Source organism: Jaculus jaculus, chromosome 22 (genome assembly GCF_020740685.1).
Source record: "Jaculus jaculus isolate mJacJac1 chromosome 22, mJacJac1.mat.Y.cur, whole genome shotgun sequence".
In the NCBI taxonomy this organism is placed as follows: Eukaryota; Metazoa; Chordata; class Mammalia; order Rodentia; family Dipodidae; genus Jaculus; species Jaculus jaculus.
The window spans coordinates 412,250-419,650 of NC_059123.1; the positions used below are offsets into that span (position 1 = coordinate 412,250).

Sequence of the window (7,401 nt, forward strand, 5' to 3'; positions counted from 1 at the left end):
GGCTGGGCTGTAGCCAGAGCCTACCTCAAAAAGGGAGGACGGAAGGAGGAAAGAAGGAAGGAAGTTGAAAAAAGTTATGATGGGTGGGGGCAGGGATGGAAGAGGGGTGAGGGAAAGGAAAACAAAATTTTATTTGGGGAGTGGGGCTGGCGTGAATATGGACTGCAAATGAACTCCAGTGTATATGTCGTGTCCAGCATCTGCCTTTATGCGGATAGACCATCAGGCTTTGCAAGTGCCTTTATCCCCTGAGCCATCTCTCCAGCCCAATTAAAAAAAAAAAAAATACTGTTATTTGAAACAAAGAGAGAGGAAGGGAGGGAGGGAGAGAAAGGTCCCCACATTAAAAAGTTCCATGTTTAAAAACCTTAATTTAGGATTTACATGTTTTGCTATAACCTGCCCACCTGATGGCCAGCCTATTTGAAAAGTGCCTTGATTTATGACTCTTGTTAACTATAAAACCTTCATGAAATGTTAACATGTTGAAATGTGCAATTTGGGGTCACCTAAATCTGTGTTCCGAGCCATGTTCACTTGTATTTGGCTCCAGAATAAACCATCCCTCTTTTTTTCTTTAAAAAAAAAAAAAATGAAGGTTTGTAATTGGAGTAATGATGGAATGGGGCTTAGCCAGAATCTATCTTGTCAGCAGGTCAGGTGACAGATCCCACCATCTGTTTACAGGAGTCACAGCTCTATCAACAAGTCATACTCTTGCTTTCTTAGAACAAGGAGATGGTGGGAACCATGACTAATAACTGAATTTAGATGTTTTCCTCCATTACTAGGATGTTTAGCAACCACCAAGAGGAACACCAAGGGACTACCAACTATCATTGTGTAATATGCAACTAAGAAGAAAACCCACAAAGTGGACAGCAGAGATTGTTCAGTGGTTATGGTGCTTACCTGCAAAGCATAACAGCCAAGTTCAACCCCCCAATACCCACACAAAGAAAATGCAAAGTGGCCCATGCATCTGGAGTTCATCTGAAGCAGGGAAAGGACTTAGTGCTCCCATTTTCTCCCTCCTCTTAAATAAATATTTTTTAAATTTAGAAGGACAGAATGACAGAGAATGGGTGCACCAGGGCCTCTAGCCACTGCAAACTCCAGGCGCATGTGCCATCTTGTATGTCTAAACTTACGTGGGATCTGGAGAATCAAACCTGTGCACGTAGGCTTCGCAGGCAAGTGCCTTAACCACTAAGCCATCTCTCCAGCCCGTAAGAGTTCAAGCTAGCCTGGGTCTACAGAGTTAGTTCCAGATCATCTTGGAATAAAATGAAACCCTATCTCAAAAAAAAAAAACAAAAAAAAAAAACAGGCGTGGTAGCATACACCTTTAATCCCAGCCATTGGGAGGCACAGGTAGGTGATCACCATGAGTTCGAGGCCACCGTGAGATTACACAGTGAATTCCAGGTCAGCCTGGGGTAGAGTGAGATCCTACCTCAAAAAACCAGAAAGAAAGAAAAAGGAAGAAAGGAAGAAAGAAAGAAGAAAAGAAAACAAAGAAAGAAAGAAGGAAAGATAGATTTATTTGTTGGAGAGAGAAGAGAAAGGGAGAGACAGGCCAGATGTGGTGGTGCACACTTTGGATCTCAGCACTAGGGAGGGTTAGGGTTAGGAAGATTGCTGAGTTCGAGGCCAGCATGGGACTAGACAGTGAGTATCAGGTCAGCCTGGGCTAAAGTGAGACCCTACCTTGAAAAAGAAATGCTTATCTTTTTAAAATATATGTTTATATTATTTATTTATTTGAGAGAAAGCAGAGGGGGGAGAGAGAGAGAGAGAGAGAGAGAGAGAGAGAGAGGGGCAGGCAGAGAGAGAGAGGGGCAGAGAGAATGGGCATGCCAAGGCCTCCAGCCTCTGCAAACAAACTCCAGACACATGCACATCTGGCTTACATAGGTCCTGGGGAATTGAATCTAGAGCCTTTGGCTTGGCAGTCAAGTGCCTTACCCGCTAAGCCATCTCTCCAGCCTGGAAATGTTAGTCTTGACCTGAGCTTTCAGCCTATGTTTGGTTGGTTGGTGCCACTGTCTAAGACCACACTAAGGAAGGATGCAAATCTAATCTACACTGACTGACGATTTGCTTTCCTTTGGTCAGTCAGGAAGTTAAGAAAGGAATACGAGAAGGGGCTATGACAAGACATGACCCTTCAGGACACACACCCAGTACGTCCCACTTCTAGCTCCACCCAGGCAGGGTGGCACATGCCTTTAATCCAAGCACTGGGAAGGTAGAGGTAGGAGGATTGCCAGGAGTTTGAGGCCAGCCTGGTACTACATAGTGACTTCCAGGTAAGCCTGGGCTACAGTGAAACCCTACTTGGAAAAAAAAAAAAATTCCTGATTGGAAATGAAGTAAAACCAACCACTTGCTTTAGTCTCCTGAGTGTTGAGATCATCAAGTAACACCACATCTGGCTTCCAATTAAGTTTTAGCACATTAAAATCTTAATCACACCACAATTTTAACCAGGAGACTTTATTTATAAATGAAGCTTTGTAACGTGATACATCCCAAGAGAATCCTGTTATTGTCATTAAAACCTTGCACTATTTCCATTCTTATGAGCAGAAAAACATGTATCTTTAGATGGTAAAACCTTATTGGTAGAGATCCACAAGCTTGGCTGCTGGGAGCCTCCTTCCAGCAACTAGCTGTCAGGATGCTGGAAAGTGCTACACAGCACACAGCCTTTTGGCAGAGAAAAGTTATTAGCCATGTTAAACAGCAGTGGACCCTGCAAGCCTTGTGGCTGGCCAGCAAGGCCAAATGTGTAAACTGGTGCAATGGTGGCCTGTTTATTTCAGGGGAAACCAACTGCTTTGTGACTGAACTGGAAGCCTGCTCCATGGGAGGAAGGAAAGCAGTGAAAACCTGTCACTGAGCTGGAGACATGACTCGGCGGTTAAGGCACCTGCCTGCAATGCATGCCCAGGACCATCGTAAAGCCAGATGCACAAAGTGGTGCATGCGCTGGGAGTTCACTTGCAGTGGGGGGGAGACCCTGACGTGCCCTTGCACACCCCATATATCTACATAAAATCTGCCGATGTCACAGTCAAATAAATAAAGATTTTTTTTAAAAAAACCTAGTCAAGCCGGGCATGGTGGTGCACATGCCCGCCTTTAATCCCAGCACTCAGCAGGCAGAGGTAGGAGGATCGCCAAGAGTTCGAGGCCACCTTGAGACTACATAGTGAATTCCAGGTCAGCCTGAGCCAGAGTGAGGCCCTACCTCGAAAAAAATTATGTCACCATTAAAAAAATATGTGGGCTGGAGTGGTTAAGGACCTGCCTGAGAACCCCAGTATCCACATAAGCCAGATGCACAAGGTGCCACATGTGCCTGGAGTTTATCTGCAGTGGCTGGAGGCCCTGGTGTACCCATTCTCTCTCTCTCTCTCTCTCTCTCTCTTAAATAATTTATCTATTTTAAATATTATTAACATTAAACTATTAAATATTTTTAAAATGTTACTATGGTGCTGAGAAGAGATGGAGGAGTGTTCTGCACCGGGACACTTCTATCACACCCTCCAAGGCTTTCTCTCTCTCTCAAGTAAATTAAATTATAAATAAAAAAAAAAAAAACCCTAGCTGGGTGTGGCAGTGCATGCCTTTAATCTCAGCACTAAGGAAGCAGAGGTAGGAAGATCAACAAGAATTGAGGTCAGCCTGGAGCTACAGAGTGAGTTCCTGGTCAGCCTGGGTGGGCTACAGTGAGAATTTACTTGGAAAATAAATAAAGAGAAAAGAAAAAACAAAAATCTATTCTGCTTCACAGAACAGAATTCTTCAAGGTTTCAGTCTGGCTTGGAAGCTCATCATAGGAAACTTAGGCTCACAAGGCCAGAGTGAAAGCTGGTCTCAAAAATATACATACAAGCTAGGTGTGGTGGTGCACGCCTTTAATCCCAGCACTTAGGAGACATAGGTAGGAGGATCACTGTGAGTTCAAGGCCAGCCTGAGACTACATAGTAAATTCCAGGTCAGCCTGGACTAGAATGAGACCCTACCACAAAAAACAAAAACAACAACAACAAAAATACAAAAAAGCCTGCAAGGTTTAAGAGATTACTTCTTTTGTTAAACAGTTTCTTTGCCCTAGATTTACCTCAAACTAAATGCTTTCCACTTATGTTTCACATAGTGGAGCAGCAAAGAAAGTGGGTGAGGGCAACTTAGGCAGATTCTCAAAATTCACCTTTAACAGTGTTTCAATAAAGCTACATTCCTTGCATGGCGTGGTGGCACATGCCTTTAATCCCAGCACCTGGGAGGCAGAGGTAGGAGGATCACACCGTGAGTTCAAGGCCATTTTGAGAATACTTAGTGAAGTCCAGGTCAGCCTGGGCCAGAGTGAGACCCTACCTTGGAGAAAAAAAAAAATTTACATTCCTTAAAATTAAGAGTTCCTGGCCAGGCTTGGTGGAGCATGCCTTTGATCCCAGCACTTGCGAGGCACAGGTATCAGGATCACTGTGAGTTCAAAGCCATCCGAGACTACTTAGTGAATCCCAGGTCAGCCTGGGTTAGAGCAAGATCCTACCTCAGGGAAAAAAAAAAAAATTAACAGTTCCTAGGAATGGAGAGATGGCTTAGCAGTTAAGGCATCTGCCTGCAAAGCCAAAGGATCCCAGTTCGACTCTCAGGACCCACATTAGCCAGATGCACAGGGGGGCGCATGCACCTGTGGCTGGTGGCCCTGGTGCTCATTCTCTGTCTCTCAAATAAGTAAATAAAATATATTTTTTTAAAAAAGAGTTCCTAGCCTGGTGTTGTAGCACACATTATTGGTCTCAGCATTGTAGAGGTAGGAGGATCACTCTGAATTCCAGGCCACCCCAAGACTACATAGTGAATTCCAGGTCAGCCTGGGCTAGATAGAGTGAAGCCCTACCTACTCCCTGTCAGGAAGCAAGGGTAGGAGGATCGCCATGAGTTCGAGGCCACCCTGAGACTACACAGTGAATTCCAGGTCAGTCTGGGCTACAGTGAAACCCTACCTCGAAAAACCAGAGTTCCTACCAAGTCCAAGAAACTAACAAGCCAGGAAGACAAGCTAACCAGATAGGGAATATGGCAGAACAGAGCGGAGGCAGCACTTCGCAGGCCAAGGAGTGAAGGCACTTTTGTGAACTTCAAATAAGTCTAGAGCTAAAGCCAGTAGTAGGTAGTGAAAGCCCTGGAGACCCAGCATTCAGGAAGCTAGACAGGAGTTTAAGATCACCCTTGGCTACACAGAAAGTTTAAAACCAGCCTAGATTACACGAATCCCAATTTAAAATAAAAACATCCTTTTTTTTTTGTCTTTTGGTTTTTTCAACGTAGGGTCTCACTGGATGAATTGCACTTCAGCCTCGGTTAGAGCAAGACCCTACTACAGAGGGGGAAAAAAAAAGGGACATAAATATATCTTAAAGAACAAAAAGGGGGCCGAAGGGATGGCTTAGCAGTGAAAGCGTTTGCCTGAAAAGCTAAAGGACCCAGGATTGATTCCCCAGGACCCATGTTAGCCAGATGCACAAGGGGGCACATGCATCTGGAGTTAGTTTGCAGTGGCTGGAGGCCCCAGTGCACCCATCCTCTCTCTTTCTCTCTTCCTCTTTTTCTGTCAAATAAATAAATATTTTTTAAAAAGAACAAAAAGAGCTGGAGAGATGGCTTAGCAGTTAAGGCATTTGCCTGAAAAGCCAAAGAACCAAGGTTCGATTCCCCACCTAAACCAGATGCACAAGCATCTAGAGTTTGTTTGCAGTGGCTGGAGGCCCTGACACACCCATTCATTCATTCTCTTTCTCAAATAGACAAATAAAAATATTTTTTAAAAACACAAAGCTCATTATTTTAATTTAAATGAAGAAACTGAATTTCCTACAAAAAAATTAGGATTTTTTTTTGGAGGGGTGTTAAAGACATTTTTAAATGTCTAAGGCCATACAATATATTTCATTGAACATGACAACATCTAAAATCTATTAATCAGTTACCATAATGTGCTAGGAGCTACTTATTTTTAAATGCATTCTAGTTATGAGGTATGTGATTTATTACAATCCGTAAGGCAGATAGTATTCACTTCACAGGTGAGGAAACTGAATCCTAGATATTAATTCTCCCAAGATTTGCCTTGAGTGGCGGAGCTCAGTGGTGGTTCAACAAGATTTAACACACAGTGTGACTGCAGAGACCACATTCTTCTCATTAGATGAGGATTCCTAACAACTCCTGGGGTTACGGGATGGAACCCCAGTGAGCCAAATCACTCAGTTTGCATGGTAATGGTTCTCTGGGCTCTACACTCCACCCCAGATGCCACAAGTAAGTGAAAAGAAGCAAGTGCTTGCTTTGAGAGAACATTACAGACGCCGGTACGGTTCAACCCGCCACCTTATTTTCTGTAAGTCACTCTCTTCCTGGTGAAGAATGTTCAGAGGCAAGGCAGACAGCAACAACAAACTTTTGCTACTGTGAACGTTCTCAGCACTGCAACAATATAACCTCTTCTCAAGTTTGCCATCAAGTGTATTATGTCCAAAAAATTCTTTAGATTTACCCATTTGATTAACCTTAATCCAACCTACACCACAGTGAAGTCACCTGGTAGAATCAACGTGACCGACTTACCTTTAAACACGATTTTACTTTTTAACTATTGTACATATCCCTCCAAACATGTCAGTCACTTCCACAAAGGGTGTGTTGTTTACTTCTTTGGTCCTAGAAGGGCAAGAAACACGTAAGGTGAATAAAAGCGCATAGCTGCTCAAAAATCGTCTTTCTTAAGCCTTGAAGTTCCGCAGAAAGCGTACTAGGGTTGCTGAAATAAGTGTGCTGATAAAAACAGAAAATTAAGAAAATTAAACTACCCTCTTCGGCTGGAATTCACGAGCAGTTCAAGCCCAATCCTCAGCACCCTCGTTCCGCGACAAAAATACTTGGTTGACAATTTTCCTTATTGCGCCGGTAGCAGCCGGCCCGACCCTAGGTACGCGGATGCACGCCAGCAACAAACTTGAGACGGCTCCGGGACGGCCCGGGGCCGGTCCGCGGGCTCGGCCCGGGTCTCACCTCTCGGGGCGGCGGCGGGCGGGCGCCGAGGCCTGGCGGGCGGGAAGCGAAACAAAGATGCGCGGGGCGGGCGCGGGGCGCGGGCGGACGCCGCCCGCGACGCAACCGGGCCGGCGCAGGACCCGGCACCCGAGCGGCCGGCCGACGCGCGGAACAAAAGCCCGCGCAACCCGCGCGCCGCGCCGCCGAGCCCAGGGCCTCCGGCCGCCGCGAGCCGGCGAGCGTGCGGGGCGGGCGGCGTCCTCGCGCCCCGCCCGGCGCCGCGGCCGCCCGGTCCTAGTGCCGCGCCGATGCGGGCCCGCGGGCGC

At 45.7% G+C, this 7,401-nt stretch overlaps 1 protein-coding gene across 2 annotated transcripts in view; it reads right to left on the reverse strand.

Moving 5' to 3' along the window:
- The window catches only part of Resf1 (retroelement silencing factor 1), a 51,232-nt gene extending 44,150 nt beyond the window's left edge, over window positions 1–7,082 (reverse strand). For both annotated transcript variants that reach the window (XM_004664366.2, XM_045139481.1), the window contains exons 1-2: window positions 6,892–7,082; window positions 6,650–6,742 (exon numbers count right to left, since the gene is read on the reverse strand). The gene's annotated coding sequence lies outside the window, so the exon portion shown is untranslated. The remainder of the gene's footprint in view (window positions 1–6,649; window positions 6,743–6,891) is intronic.
- Between the last annotated feature and the right edge of the window lie 319 nt (window positions 7,083–7,401).